We start from the raw sequence: 14,813 nt of genomic DNA on the forward strand, positions 1-14,813 counted from the left end.
AAGAAAAAGAAATCGAATATTGCTGTAAGAAAAAGAAAGAAATATGGACTTACATTCAATCGTATGTATGTATGTGTCGTTCTCCGTTCTTACTCAGTAGTCAGCAACAATCGATGAACTAAAGGCCGGCGATTATGAATGGTGGACCAGCGGCGACGAGCACAGATAGTGCACCGGCAGGCGGCAACCGGTATGTGGAGCAGTGCAGGAGGTGCCGGCGATCTGCGAACGGCGATCTGCGTTTTTCGAATTGTGAAGGATTGAAGGTCTGAACGAACGATAGGGGTCAGGGCCTCAGGGGATAAGGCGAATAGCGAATTAGCGATAGCCGATACCGATAGCTAAGGGAATGAAGGTTTAAGGGTTTTTTTGGGTTTGGGAATTAGGACTTTAGATGGATCATGGATCGACGGATAGGGATATCACTTATCAGGCATTTTTTTTTTAGTTTTTTTTATTATGTTATTAATGATTAAGAATTAATAAATTAAAAAAAAATGGCATATATGTAAATTACATTAAGCTCGACTAAGCTCGCGAGCCGTACAAGATGAGTATTTTAGTACTCGGGCTCGGCTCGATAAGGTACCCGAGTAGCTCGAGCTCGAACTCGGCTCGATTAAGGTCGAGTCGATTTCGAGTATTTTTCGAGTCGGTCTCGAGTTTCTCACGAGTTGGCTTGTCTCGCTTACACCCCTAGTTGACGATTTTCAACTGAGAACTGAATTTGGAGTCGATCTTTGAAGGTTTGATAGTTTTGGCTTGAGAACGAAGATTTGGGATAATAGCAGACTTTGGATCGTCGATATGAGAAGGAACGAATCGTGAATTTCGTTAGTTTGGGGATAAAGAACGAACTGGGAAATGTCGATTCAGAGGTATTCAGAGGTTACTGTTCATTAAGAGGCTTCGAATGCCTTCGAATTCGTGTGTTTGGGAAAATTTTCGTATAAAGAGGAGATAATTTCGTACGAAGAGTTGCAAAATTTCGTATGTTTGGAATGGAAAAGGAAAATTTTTGAATATAGTCCCTCAAGTTTCGAATGGTTGACAAATGGAAAAAGGCTTCGTATAAATCATCAAAATTTCGAATGTTTTGGTCAAAAAGCAGAATTTTCGAATTCAGCCCCTAAACTTTCGAATATTTGGCAACCTCAACAATTAATTGAAGTTTCGAATGTTTGACACTTTTCACCCAAATTCGAAAATTTTCTGAATTTTCGAATGTTTGGACAACTCTTCGTATGTTTGGAACACAAATGGCAGAATTTTCGAAAATAGTCCCTGAGGCTTCGAATGTTTGGCGGTTCATACCCAAATTCGAAAAAGGACTGTTTTTGCTGAAAATTGAAGAAAATGCATTTTAAGCCGCTACAGTTTGTGCAAATTGTCGCTTTCTACCCAGCTTTGGAAAAGGGGGAGAGTTTTGCATATTTTGCTGTTTTGGGCGCACCGGGTCACTGCACAATTTTGAAATTGACAATTTCTACCCATTTTTGAGAAATTTTGTCAAAGGCGATCCGTGAACGAAGCTAAAATTCAATATTTTTTAGATTTTCCGGATTGAAGCTCAAAGTTTATGCCACATGTTAAGGGGGAGTTTTGACACGAAACATTCCGAATAGAGCACGTTCTATTTCCTTGCAAGTTTTATAATCAAGTTTCGATTATAAAAAGGGGGAGAAATTTATATGGAAATTCGAACTTGAGTTTTTCATATTACGCGGATTTGACGACCAAAGTGACCTTAATTTTTGAAGCTTACGAAATGATGAAATTGGAAGTTCGGAAGTGGTGTATTCGAAATGGGTTTGGTTTTATTGAAGATTTTTGGGGTGTGCTTTATGCTCAACTTTTGGTGATCAATTTGGAGTTTGAGAAGCTCGTGATCATTCGTTGATGCTCGGTTTGTATGGTCTCATATCCTAGAGCCCAAATTGAAGAATCATGGAAGAATTGAAGATTGAAGTTCGTTTCGACATGTGTCACCTTTGAGGCTCGGATCGCGTAGTTGCTCGATTTTGGAAGATTTGAAGTGGGTCATTCATTCCTAACTTTTAGGGGGAGAATGTTGGGGTACAAAGTTTTCCTTGAATGACTTTGTAATGTTTGACTTTTGTAAAACCCACTTGCATGTGGAGTATTAGCCTTGTGACACATGAGAGATAGAGAGTGAGAGAGAGACATGTAAACACCTCTATATAAGGTGGGTTCATACCACTTGTAGAGGTGTGCTTGAGAGATGTAAAAGTGAGTGTGTAAATGTGTGTTATTTATGTAGTCTAGATCTAGATCCTTTTTGTGTAACACCATATACAATCAATACATCTCTTGAACACCCAAATCACCATGTTCATTGTGCAATCTTTAGTTCCGCATGCCAAACCATGTTCTTATGTCACTACAGTTTTCAATCCAAATTAATCTAAGAGTTGGTTCTAAAATGTGTTTTTGTAACTTGTCCTCAAGCTATATGAAAAGTCACATTTAAGATTCATAAAACTCATAAATATTTCCATAGGTTATGAATAAAGAAAATTTATATTCTTTTAATAGTTTAAAGTCTTCCATAACTTGTCCTCAAGTTATGGAACTTGAAGAGTTTTTTGAATTAAAACTACTTTAAACACATAAGTTATGGAATTGAAAAGTTTTTGAATAGTTCAAAACTTGCCCTCAAGTTTTGGAATTTGTAAAGTTTCCTATCATGAATACTTTAATTCCAAGTTAAGCCCTTAGAATTTTAAAAGTTAAAATTCAACCCTTATACTTTATAGTATTATAAGTTAATAATATATATATATATATATATATATATATATATATATATATATATATATATATATATATATATATATATATATATATATATATATATAAGAGCAAGTCAGTCTTACCGTTAGTAGGCCTCATTCACGAAGCCGGTCTATAAGGGGGGTATAAGGTTACTGCCTATAAAATGGCAGTTTAATGGGTGTCCACTCTCACCCACCGCTTCCTTGACTGGTGGAGGGTCGTTTGTCGAACGGGTAGGACAAGGACTATAATTCTCCTTTCATTAAAAGTATTAATGATAAATACTAAGTAACTAAACCTTTTATAAATTCCCAATCTTAGTTACTTAGGAAAATATGAATTTGGTGCTAACCCATGAAATTACACTTTTCACTTTGCTTAAGTCGGTTAGTGGAGCGCGTGTGGTTAACCGGCACACTAGCTTGACTTAACAAGGTAGGCAAAGGGTAACTTAATGTTTATCATAGTATCGGTGGAGCGCATGTGGTTAACCGGCACATCGATTAAGGGGTAAATATTAAGGGTACCACGTATATTCGCATGGTTACTTCACACCTTGTTTTGTGATCCTCGGCATCGCAGTCACAAAACCTGAAGGGCACAATCGAGATTGAAACATGCCATTGAAAAGTTCAATGAATCTCAAAAGAATCTAGGAGTTTCAAAACCAATTAAAAACCTAATATATTATTTCGTTTTTCATGGTGGAAATTGGTGAATCGTCATTCGCCTACCTTCAAATATTCTATAGCTTGGATTACGGCATCCCTCTTCCAAGTTATAAAATATTGTGTTGGGTCGTAGCCTTAATATTTCATATTGGGTGTTATATTAAGGATTTTAAATCAACTATCTTGAATATCTCCCAAAAGATGTCTGGTTCAGACATCTATGATCTTCCCAAATATCTTGGAACTTCACTTCCTCCACCTCCTCCAACTATTCTCCCTAACCCACAAGTTCAAGGTCACTCAACCCCTATTGGCAAGCATGGTCTATGTGTGATCGCATCTTGGAGATGAAGTCACATATTGACAAGCCGGGAGAGTTGGGTGTCAAAGTCTTAAGAAAGTTGGATGTTCAATCACTTTCTAAGTCACATAGTGAGTTCCTTTGGGACTACTATGAAACAGACTATGACATGACCCTTAAATGATCTTTTCTATTTGCTTGGTGCTGCTGAATCAGCAATGATTTGGAGGACTAGTAAAGCAAGTTTGATCAAGAAGATCAACTTCCCAAACCTTAAATGGACATTGACAATGGTAACATTGGATATCCAGAAAAAGCTTTTTATTCCCAATGGAAAGGGATCGGCCATAGTCGACTCGGTTGACCAAATGGTAAAGAGAAAGACTAAGTCTGTGATAGTCCCGTGTACCATTTCCATAGAGTCCATATGTTTATATTGCCAAAGGAAGGGGCATTGGTTACAAAACTGCCTATTTACCTGAAGGATCATAGGGTTGATCAAGTCAAGATGTTTGATTCTACTTCAGGTGAAGTCCACTATCTAACTCTGTTAAGTTTCTATTTAGAGATTCTCATTACATGATGTGACTGGGTCACATGTTGTTGTTTTAAGAATCAAAGAAAAGTGAATAAACTTAAAGGAAGTATATGCTGATTCTGATCGCGAAGATGGATTTCGATCGCATGGTTCGGTGATCAGAATTTTTAAGCTGTTGCTTAGGAGTTATGATATATTGCTTAGGAATAGATAACAACAAGTTTTTCATATGCATTTGCACTGTAAGGATAATTTTTTTTTCCACAAAATTTTAAAATAAAACAAAAAGGTTTTAATTTTATATTTATTTTAAATATCTTTACAGTGGCATTTGTGAAAAACGGTTGTTTATATGATTCTATTGATAGCAATATTGGAAAAATGGACTTGATTCTTTCGTTTGTGGTAGTGTCATAATTTACCAATAAGGAAAGATTATCATCACCCAAGGTTTCAGTTGGATAGAAACTTGGAAATCATGCAAGTTGTATAGTATGATGAATGAGAATTTTCATCTTTGGAAAATTAAGATTAATTCCTTGTTCACATGTATATGTAAGTCAAGTGAAGGACTAAGGGATCGAGTACACATTCTGGTGCACTGATCAAGTCCACCACAAAAGATCGATAAGACTATTCATCATGATTTACTAAAGTTTAGTAAATATGGTTATACTTACTAGTTTAAGTATAATTCTGAAACGTTGGAAAAGTTTCGATGTATGGCAGAACGAATCAAATTAGACAGAAGGATAAAAGTCTCTCAAATCTGAAAAGATGGGAGAGTACTTTAGTATCATGTTTTGTGATCATCTTAATGATTTAGAAATCATGTCACAATTAGTCCTCTAAGGACATATTAGTGCATTCCTATGGCTAAGAAGTGGAATCAAGAATTGTTGAAATGGTTAAATCAAGAAGATGATTCATACTTCGTTCCAAAACAAGTCTTAGAGTCATACTCCAAGACTGTAAGTTGAGTGACATATCTTATAGAAAGGTTTATAACACTTGTCAAATGTAAGAGTAAAAGTGTCCTACTCTTGTACATTTGAAATTGGTAATTTGTGATGTTTTGGATAAAACAAAGACCAACTTAGGCCAATTGTGTGAAGTGTTTGTATTGATAAAGAATCCGCACTATCTCTTGAATATTTGACAAGTGAGTCTTATATGTCAAGAGGACAGTGGGAGCCTTAGAGATCTTGGAAAAGCTTCAAGATCTAATCAAGAATAAAACCTGTAGTTCATCACTAACACACGACTTGAGGTTTATAACCTATCATGTTGACACATTCCTACTTCTATGCCCATTCTAGTGAAAGTTGGCTTTGCATATGAGTTTTGAGAGTTCTCAATTGGTTGCATAACAACTTGGAAGCAATGACAGGCCCTTGTGCTGCCAGGTGGCAAGAAAGTAAGATTGAGTTTAGTCCATATGAGTTTGGATAAGAACACTTACACCATAAACAATCTAAGTGTCATAAGGTTTCTCTCCGATTCATGAAAATGATGGCGAGGAAACACTTTCACTAAGTAGATTTTAAGTAGATAACAGTTGTGATATTTGCATTCTCAAAGTCGTTAGTGGAGCTTGTGTGGTTAACCGGCACACTAACATGGACTTGTGAGAAATGGAAAAGGTCTAAACAATTGAGACTATGATTACGACTTTCCTTTTCATAGTTCTGAAATTGTTTAGACACACCTGTGAGCTATCTAAGAGAAGGTGTATGATTTTGATAAAGTCTTATCAAAGCAATATAATATCAGAAATCTGAACTTTGGTAAGGAAGTCAATAAAGTATTGATTTCAAGAAGTCCAGCTAATTTCTGGATACATGTCAAAGCTAGTGGGTGCATAAGTGTTATGCTAATAATCATCATGTTAGTGGGAGCATGATAATTATTATTAGTATTGCAAGATAGCAATGTTAATTATAGAAAACAAAAAGATTCAATTCGTGAAGTTGCAGGGGTTGAAAAGTTGTTTTGCTATAATTAAGGGAGAGGAAATTATACTTCATTTCAATTCTAAAAGCTTAGATTGAGGTTTTAATCATATGTAGTCAAGGATATATATAAATTTTGTGTTTGTAAGGGTCGAATTGTTGTAATCAGTCGAAATGTATTTTGAACTCTTCAAATGTTTTATAATGTATTTTACTAGGGCGCTTTTATTCGAAGCTTAAGTGTCCATGCCTTAGTATATTTTTTGTACGCTTTCTGTTCCCTATAAATAGGGTTATTTACTAGAGTTAGATAAGAGTTTTTACAGACCTGTCTATTGTACTTTGTAAACATTCGAAAGCGTAATAGAGCTGAAACAAGATCATATTTACATCCGGTGTTCAATCTCGCATTCTTACTTGAATTCATACTCTGATTAATTCAATACTCGATTCTTTGATTCATCAATTGGTATCAGAGCAGGAATCACATATGTGATCTGATTTTCATCCATTCAAAAAGTTTTTGAATCAAATTTTTGGTTCAAAAGTTTCCGCACTTTTTGATCGTGAAAAACCGGTCTAGATTTCAGTTTGTGATTTGATTAAGCATTTGAATTGTTGAATCGAGTGTTTTTCTTTCAATTCCGATTTGAATCAACTAGTTTGTTTTCAAATTTCCATTTCTTCTTAAAAAGTTTCAAATTCAGCTTCCGTACAACAATGACGAGTTTCAATCTCAATTCGATGACCTCATTTTCTCATCTGTTAGGTTCATCAACCAAAATTCCAATGCTAATCCCTGAATATTATGATCAGTGGGCTGATCGTATGTAGGATTATCTGAATGGTCTTGATGAAGAATTATGGTCATGTATCACTGGAAATGTCAATGTTCCAGTGAATGTTCAACCAATCGGATCTTCTTCCATAAATTCTGATGTTGATAATCAATCTGATCGTCTGAAGAAACTGGGGAAGAGGTGTATGAGGGAACTGCGAGGAGCTTTACCTCTAGTTGTGTACAACTATATAAGGAGTTGTACAACTGCAAAGGAGATCTGGAACAGTCTGAAAGATAAGTTTCAAGGAAGTGAGAAGACGAAAATCAATTCAGTCAAACAGTGTTTGGTTGAGCTGAAAGATTTCAGACAAAAAGAAGGTGAAACAATCGAAGTCTACTATGATCGACTGAATGAGTTAATCTATCGTTGTAATCGCTATGGAATTACCAGGACTTCAATGGAATTCAATCTTATCTTTGTGATGGGTCTTCGAAAAGAATGGAGAAGCGTTAGTATGATGGTGAAGAATCAGCAAAGTTTTGATACATCAACTCTCAATGATTTGTACAATCAGTTGAAAACACACGAAACTGAGGTAAATGAAATTGCTGAAGAGACGAAGCTAAATTTGGGAGGTCCATTGGCACTTGTGTCAAAGATATCTGAGAAAAAAGCAGAAATGGTGATTCTGAGGAAGAAGAAGGATTCATCATGAATTCGGATGATGAGGCAATAGCTTTTTACTCGAATAATCGTGTTAAGAAGTTTTTCAAAAAGCCGTTCAATCCGAAAACTAAGATTGTTGAGGTAAAAGGAAGTGCTCTGAGTAAAACTGCTGATGAGGAGAAAAAGAAAGTTGAAAAGAAAGATTCGAAAAAGTCTGAAGGAAAGATTGAGAAAAAGCTGAAAGGTGATGCTGGAATAGATTGTCATTATTGCAACGGTGCGAATCATCTTACGAATGACTGTATGCTTCGGAAGAAGGATGAGAGGAAGAATAAAGTCAAGGATGAGGCGTATTATGCAGAGAGGCTTGAGGAGGTTCGTGCGAAAGCCAAGAATTTGTCATTGGTTGCAAAGGGTGAGCATGAGGATGAAGATGGAACTTATCAAATCTGGTCATCCGGATCAGACGATGAAGAAATGCGAAATCCGACACATGGAGCGTTGTATGCGAAAATGGAGGAGGACTCAGATGATGAGGAATTCGAAGTGAAAGGACGATGCTTCGTATCCAAAGCAGCAGACAAATCTCCAATGACAACAAAGGTACGTAAAATTCTCGAATCTTTTAATATTCCTACACATGCTTATGATTCTGAACTAATATCTTTTGATGAGACGGTTACTTATTTTGATTCAATTGCTGTGTCTGCTAGCAATGAGGCCAACAAATTGTCCATGGAGTTATTAGAGACTAAAAATAGATTAGACTTGAAAATAAGCAAAATTGAATGTTTGGAATTACAAATAACAAATATTATGTGTGATAGGGATACTTTAACGAGTGAAGTCAAACTTTTGTTAGCACAAAGAAACATTTATTGTAATTCTGCTAAAAGACTTTATGGCAAATTAACTGATTTACATCATTCATGTGACATAAGTAAAGAGCAACATAGAAAATTACTGCATTTTCTAGCATTCGAAAGAGCTAAGGTAGATAATGTTTCGTATGATTGTGAGCAAATAATAGCTGATTTTGACAAAGTTCCTGATGATAGATATAAATATGGAATTGTCAAAATTGATGAATGTCTAGATGCGAATGAATTAGTTAACATAGTATATGATACTTTGACTAAATCTGAACAAATTCAAATTTTGAAAAAGGCTGAGAATTCAACATCTGATTCTCAATCTAATTTTGCTGATATTGAAGATAATTTTGACAATATTAGTGAAATTAGTGAACTTGAAGATGTTGATTGTTCTTAGTTGTACGTTGTTAATGTTGCATCAACATCTAAAGGGAAAGAAAAAGTTAAGGATTTGATGGTTGAAAATGAAACTGATATACCTTCAACTTCGAAAGTTTGTGATATGAACTTCGTGGATCTCAAAGACAGTCAAACTGATGATGAAGATGAAGAGAAAATTTCGAAGGAAAAGAAATCTTCAAAGGAAGAAGAAACTACTCGAATAGTGGTTGATCAAGTGTATGGTGATACACAAAAGTTCGAAAAGTAATGAATGAAAAAGGTGAACACTATCTTGAAACAAATACAGTGGTGTATCCAAATTTCAAATGTACAGATGATGTCATTTTTCCAAATCAAGTTTTCGTAACTACTGAAAATGTTGAGAAGATCAAACCAGAATTAAAGAAGTTAGTTGAGGAAGATAATTCAAAAACAACTGATGAAGGTTTTTTCGTAAATCAAAGCACAGTTGAAAACAACTTAACAAAGAATTCGTATGTGTTCCAACGTCAAAAACGACAAAGAAAATGGGTTGAAAAATCAAAAATTGAAAAAGAGAATTCAAAACAAGTTGTAAAGGAAAATGAAAGTGTTGTCAAACTAAAGTCTAAGGAATTTAAAGATCAAATTGACAAATTTTCGAAGGAAAACAACATTTCAAAAAGACAAGCTAGGAAGAAAATATTTTGGCAGAATGTTGAGTCTCAAAAGATGTCTGAATCTAAATCACCCAAAAATGTTTACAAAGCTAAAAATTCCTCCTTTTCAACAAAAACTCAACATTCATCTCAAACAAATCATTCAAAGTCTGAAGTGAATAATCAACCAAGGTTTTCGAAAGTTACAGAAACTAATATTTCAAGAAAATTTTCAAATAATTCAAATCCAAATCAAAATTTCTTTCAACGACAACATTTTAAATAAACAGTTAATACATCATATGGTCAATCTTTTCGAAAAAATCCAAAAGTTGATTTTGTTCCTCAAAAGCCAAATTTTCCTAATAAAACGAAGAGAGAAACTATGAAAATTTCACGAGAAAAAGGAATAACTTCAAGGAAGAACATTGATCATTGGCTTGAAGGCAAAGGAAATATGTATCAGTCGAATAAATTTTTAAAGGAGCAAATTCACGAAGCATATGAGAAGTATGTGAATACTTCATCAAACGGCAGTTCATCTTCTAAGGATTCGAACATTTCAGTCAAAGCTTGGAAACCAGTAATAAAAGCAAAGATTGTTCATTCACAAACTCAGAATTCTAAGGGTAATGTCAGTGAACATTCGAAACCAACAAAAACTTATGTTTCGGTTCCTTTAAATGAAGATGTGAACTTAATTGATAGTCTCAAAACAAAAGTTTGTGATTGGGTTAAAAGTTCTTCATAACATTCGAAATTGAAATCTAATTTCCAAGGACCCAAAAAGCCTTGGGTACCTAAATTTTTCCAATGATTGTAGGTACTATGTGACGAGCAATATGATAACAAGTGGTACATTGATAGTGGTTGCTCTCGTCACATGACTGGGAAGAAGGAAAATTTACGTGATTTTCGAAGTCTCAAAAATGCTGGAGTAGTGAAGTTTGGAAACAATAAAAAATGTCAAGTCAAAGGATATGGGAAGATCATGAATGGACAATTCACAGTGAATCATGTTGCATATGTTGAAGGTCTTCAACATAACTTGATAAGTGTTTCTCAACTTGTTGTGGGCACTAGCAATCAAGTTCTTTTTAACGAAGAAGGAAGTGTTATTTTGAATGTCAACACAAAAGAAGTGTTACGGAAATCCAAAAGGAAAGGTGACATGTTCACTCTGGACATCAATCCTATGGTAGGGAAACCTGCCATATGTATTCTTTCGAAAGCAACAACAGACTTAAGTTGGCTATGGCATCGAAGACTTTCTCATCTCAATTTTCGAAACATCAATAAACTTGTGGTACTAGATCTGGTAAGAGGTTTACCTGTACTTAAATTTGACAATGATTCTTTATGTGCAGCTTGTGAAGTTGGCAAGCAACATAAACAAGGTCATCCAATTACGATTGATTCGAAAATTGTCGCGCCTTTGGAGCTCTTACATATTGATTTGTGTGGTCCTTCGACAGTTTCAACTCTCAACAAGAAAAGGTACATTTTAGTTATTGTTGATGATTTTCCCATATTTACGTGGGTTTATTTTCTCAGGCTTAAATCCGAAGTTGCACAAATCATGATTGACTTTATCAAAAAGATGGAAACAACATTGAAGAAGATTGTTCGAGAAATTAAGAGTGATCATGGAACTGAATTTAAGAACAATGTCCTTGATTCATTTTTGGTGGACAAAGGGATTTCGCATAATTTTTTCATCTCCATATACACCACAACAAAATGGTGTTGTTGAACGAAGAAATAGGTCTCTATGCGAAGCTGCAAGGACTATGTTGGCATATGCGAATCTTCCACAATATCTATGGGCTGAAGCAGTATCAACCGCATGTTTCACTCAAAACAGATCCTTCATTCATCGACGTTTTAATATTACTCCATATGAAATTCTCAGCAATCGAAAACCTAACGTCAAATTTTTCCATGTTTTCGGATGCAGGTGCTTCATTATGAATCTCAAGGATAATCTTACGAAATTTCAAGCAAAAGCAGGTGAAGGGATTTTCTTGGGATATTCGCATAATTCAGTCGCATATCGTGTGTTGAATAAAAGAACATGAAAAGTTGAAGAAACTTTTAATCTTACATTTGATGATTACTACATTAAACAAACTACCTCACAGTTTGAAAATCATCCAATTCTGAAAACCATACAAGATGAATCTGAATCCTCACAAACCTTAGATATTGATTATGATTTAATTTTTGGAATTTCAAATCATGCTGTTGATGTTGAAATAAATGCAAATGATAATCATCTATCTGAACTAACGAAGCTTACTGATGATTCAACATCAACTTCTCCAGAGAAAGGCGAAAGTATGCAACACAATCCAGTGGAGGGGGAGCACTTGGATTCGAATACTTTGGAGGAGGAAGAGCATTCTTTCGAGGGGGAGAAAGAAAGATTGAATGCTGATGTTGAGGGGGAGCATTTAGAAAACATTGAGAATAATAATGATTTTGATGATGTTTGTTCGATTGCAGGTTCAGAGAATGATGAAATATACGAAGATGCACCTTTGGAATTTGATCCAACATATCCGCCAATGGAAAAGTGGACAAGAGATCATCCGAAGGAACAAGTAATTGGGAATCCACAGGAGGGAGTTTTAACAAGAGCTCAAATTCGTGCAGAGAATGATGTATTGAATACTCATCAAGAAATTTTCATGTTCAATGTTTTCATCTCTAAAATTGAACCAAAAACAGTTAAGATTGCAATGGAACACTCAGATTGGGTTGTTGCAATGCAATCTGAATTGTCTGAATTTGAAAGAAACAAGGTTTGGAGATTAATTCCTAAACCTGAAAATGTTTCGATTGTCGGGTTAAAATGGATTTTCAAAAATAAAACCGACAAAGATGGAAATATTGTTCGAAACAAAGCCAGACTTGTTGTTAAAGGATATTCACAACAAGAAGGAATCGACTATGAAGAAACTTTTGCCCCTGTCGCAAGACTCAAGGCTGTTCGTATATTTCTAGCTTATGCAGCTCACAAAGATTTTGATGTTTATCAAATGGATGTGAAGTGTGCATTTCTAAATGGAGAGCTTGAAGAAACTGTTTACGTGGAACAACCCCAAGGTTTTATTAACGAAGAATATCCAAATCATGTTTATATTTTAGATAAGGCAGTTTATGGTATGAAACAGGCACCACGAGCATGGTATGCAACTCTAACTTCATTTTTGAAACAATCTAAATTTAAACAAGGATCTGTTGACCCCATATTATTTCGAAAGAAAGTTGGGAATCATCTAATGCTTGTTCAAATTTATGTTGATGATATTATTTTTGGCTCAACTGACCCTGCCTTGTCTAGAGAATTCGAAGATCTGATGAAAAGCAAGGTTGAAATGAGCATGATGGGAAAAATCAATAATTTTCTTGGACTGAATATTCGTCAAAACAGAGAAGGGATTTTTATTAATCAGGAAAAATATACGAAAAATCTGCTAGAAAAGTTTGGATTGACGAATAGCACAAAGTTACGAGTTCCAATGGCAACTGGCATAAAGTTGACACCTTCGTTAGATAAACCTGCAGTCGACATAACTCTTTATAGAAGCATGATTGGTTCATTACTTTATCTTACTGCAAGTAGACCTGATATCATGTTTTCTGTGTGTAATTGTGCTAGGTATCAGTCTAATCCACGAGAACCACATCTCACTGCTGTGAAGAATATCTTTCGTTATCTTAAAGGAACAATTTCGTTAGGATTGTGGTATCCTTCGAAAACTGGATTCTTTGTAAAAGCATATTCGGATGCAGACTTGGGTGGTTGTAATCTTGATAGGAAAAGCACAAGTGGTGGATGTCAATTTCTCGATGGCAAATTGGTGAGCTGGCAGTCGAAAAAGCAAACATGTGTCTCAATCTCAACAGCTGAAGCAGAATATGTGGCTGCTGCTGCTTGCACATCACAAATTATATGGATTCAAAGTCAATTGCGTGATTATGCAATCAATATGAAAAAGATTCCATTATATTGTGATTCTCAAAGTGCAATAAGAATTTGTCATAATCCTGTGCAGCATTCGAAGACTAAACATATTGCACTTCGTTATCATTTCATCAAGGATCATGTGGAGGATGGGAATATTGAAGTACATTTTGTGAAAACAACTGATCAGTTAGCTGATATTTTCACGAAAGCGTTAGATGAAAAATCCCTTGTGAAAATTATAAAAGGACTTGGAATGATCGATGGAAATTCTGTTCCATGCGAAAAAGGATAATGATGGTTGACAAGAAATGATTCAGAGGCGCTGAATAACAGACAAAGCAAAGTCATTCAGCGTTCAGAGGTTACTGTTCATAGTCAACGTTTCGACCCCGTCGAATTCGTAAATTTGTTACTTATTTTCAGGGTTGATTAAGAGGTTACTGTTCATAGTCAACGCTTTGACCCCTTCAAATTCATACATTTGTCACTTATCAGGGGATGTTAAAATATCGTGTTTTTGCAACAAGTACAGTTTATTTTCAATTTTCGAAAAATCAAAAATCCGAAAAGATTTTCTTTTGTTTTGTCTTTCAATTTTCGAAAAATCAAAAATCCAAAAAGATTTTCTTTTGTTTTGTCTTTCAATTTTCGAAAAATCAAAAATCCAAAAAGATTTCCTTTTGTTTTGTCATTCAGTTTTCGAAAAATCAAAAATCCAAAAAGATTTTCTTTTGTTTTGTCATTCAATTTTCGAAAAATCAAAAATCCAAAAAGATTTTCTTTTCTTTTGGCATTTAATTTTCGAAAAATTCAAAACAACAAAAATATTTTAATTCTTATTTCTTTTTAGTATTTTGTTGCAGAACATCATGAAGATATAAAGTGGATTATGCTTGCAGTTCTAGGGTCAGGTACATTTTTCGTATGAATTGATAAATATTTTCATCATTTGAACTAGTTAAGTTGTCCCTAGATGCATGCTGCTGCATGTTGTCCAAAAGCCTCCAATGATTCAATGTGTGTGTACGACAGCCTTAATGAAATTATTCATACAAAAATTTCTTCCCAATCAGGCTTATATTCACATTAGTCTCTGAGCTACCTGACTCTTCTCAAAATGAGTTAAGAGTTTACTGTTTGGTCTAAAGCTAACAGAGGTACTTTTTGTGTCTTACATCAATCTTTTTCACCCATAAAGTTCTTACACGATCACACACGAAGTCATATGTCCGAGAGGTCT

This window comes from Lactuca virosa, chromosome 8, assembly GCF_052849685.1.
Source record: "Lactuca virosa cultivar CGN04683 chromosome 8, Lactuca_virosa_CGN04683_v6, whole genome shotgun sequence".
Lineage (NCBI taxonomy): Eukaryota > Viridiplantae > Streptophyta > Magnoliopsida > Asterales > Asteraceae > Lactuca > Lactuca virosa.